This window comes from Chrysochloris asiatica, unplaced genomic scaffold (genome assembly GCF_000296735.1).
Source record: "Chrysochloris asiatica unplaced genomic scaffold, ChrAsi1.0 scaffold00082, whole genome shotgun sequence".
NCBI classification, from domain to species: Eukaryota; Metazoa; Chordata; class Mammalia; order Afrosoricida; family Chrysochloridae; genus Chrysochloris; species Chrysochloris asiatica.
This window is the reverse complement of record NW_006408600.1, coordinates 6088882-6090880: the sequence shown is the minus strand read 5'-3', so window position 1 is coordinate 6090880 and position 1999 is coordinate 6088882.

The following is a 1999-nucleotide window of genomic DNA, read 5'->3' as shown; positions in this document are numbered from 1 at the left end:
GGTCAGTACTGACTCGATGGCAACTAACAACAACAACAAGAAAATTCAGTGTGCTTGTAAGAAGGAAGATAAGTGCTAATTATATTTTGAGTGAAATAACCAACCAATTGAAAAGCAGTTGATATATTTAAGTGCCATCGAGTCAGTTTCAAGTCATAGTGACCCTGGTGGATTTAAACTGCCAACCTGCAGTTAGCAATCCAGTGTTTATCCTGTGGTGCCACACCAAGACTGCAGCACTTGATCTAAACACACAGAAAGTTTTTATATTTATATTTGTTATAAGAGTTGAACGCTTTGGTAATATATCTTCTAATTTTATAAGTCCATATAACTATTTTGGAGTCCTGGTGTGGTGCTGTGGGTTAATGCACCAAACTGCAAAACTATTTAAACTGCAAGATCTGCAGTTCAAGTTCACCAGCTGCTCCTTGGAAACACTATACAGGGTTGCTATGGGTCAGAATTGACTCAACAGCACTTAACAACAACAACAATAAAACTGTTTTTAAACCTAATATTAATTGTGATTTTCTTGAATACTCTGTTGGATTCCACTTTTTTTATTTAAAAATTCTGTATTTCTTCAAAGTTGTAACTTAGAGAAAAATGTCATTACTTAATACAACAGTTATTCATATGGAGCCTCAAAATTAGATTCATTCTTTATGTCGCAAGAAGGGAGAGAAGTGGATTAAGCATGAGTAGTATCTTTTCAGCCTGCAAAATTGTGGTCATAGAGTCATATATTTCTAATTGTATTACTTGGCCATATGCTCAGGAGAACATCACTTAGATGTCCTTGTCCTGAGCATTTTGATTTTTAAAATTATACGAGTCTCTTTAAAAGCTTTCAGGCTTGAGCTTTAAGGTAGTAAATCAATTGTACCTGAGTATGCATTATAACTGTCTAATCCATGAAAGTGATATCTATTTGTTTTGTGATATTTGATTCTCTGTTAAATACTTTAAAATGGAAGTTTCCGTCTGGCCATGTGACGTGAGGGTACTTAATATCTAAGAGGATTCACTTGTCATGAATGCATTTGGAGGGTCTTAACATACTTCTATAATGTGGAGTATTGAAGAATAGTCTATTCAGTGACCATCTCTAAAAGGTAAAAGTTGGCAACAATGATGTACCATGGGAGGCCATATATTTCCCTTCCTTCTGTCTACTCCCAGTCTGCAAGCGCACTAAAATAGAGTTAGAAGAAGGTGTTAGGAAACCATAGGCTTATATATTGTCTACTAGCTTTTAGGATGCAACTCAAAGTGAGCATTTATATTAAAAGGACATTAGATTTTCTAGAATTCTTTCACTAGGCAGAATGTTTTAATTAAAAATAAACAGCTCAAATATAACAATAATTGTAAGGATGGAGAAGGACCAGACAGTGTTTCATTCTGTTGTTCCTAGGGTCACTATTGTCAAAAACAACTCAATGACAAAATAGTTACAATAAAAACAGCAAACACCTTTCTGGTATACTCTGCTTGCATTCAAGATCCATCTGAGGTCAGTAATGATATCCCTCATTCCACGTTTTTTTGTTTTTTTTTTTCCTTTTCTTTTCTGAATCTGGCTTCAGTTTTTGGTTGCTCCCTATCAATGTACTGCTGTAACCATTTTTAAAATTACCTTTAGCAAAATGTTACTTCCATGTAATATTAATGATATTTAATTATTGCAGCATTATCTTGGATCATATTTCTTTAGAATTGGCACAAATATGGATCTTTTCTGATGGACTGGTCAGGTAGCTACTTTCTAAATATTTTGATGTAGACCAGTGAGCTCCTCTAGGGTTGTATCAGATTGTTGACACATTTCAATTATTATTCCATTGATTTGTGAAGCCTTCTTTTTCACCAAAGGCATTAGAACATCTTGAACTTCTTCCTTCACTGCTATAGGTTCTTGATTATATGCTACCTTTTGAAGTGGCTGAGCACTCACCAATGCATTTTGGAACAGTGACCCTGTGTGCTCCTCCAT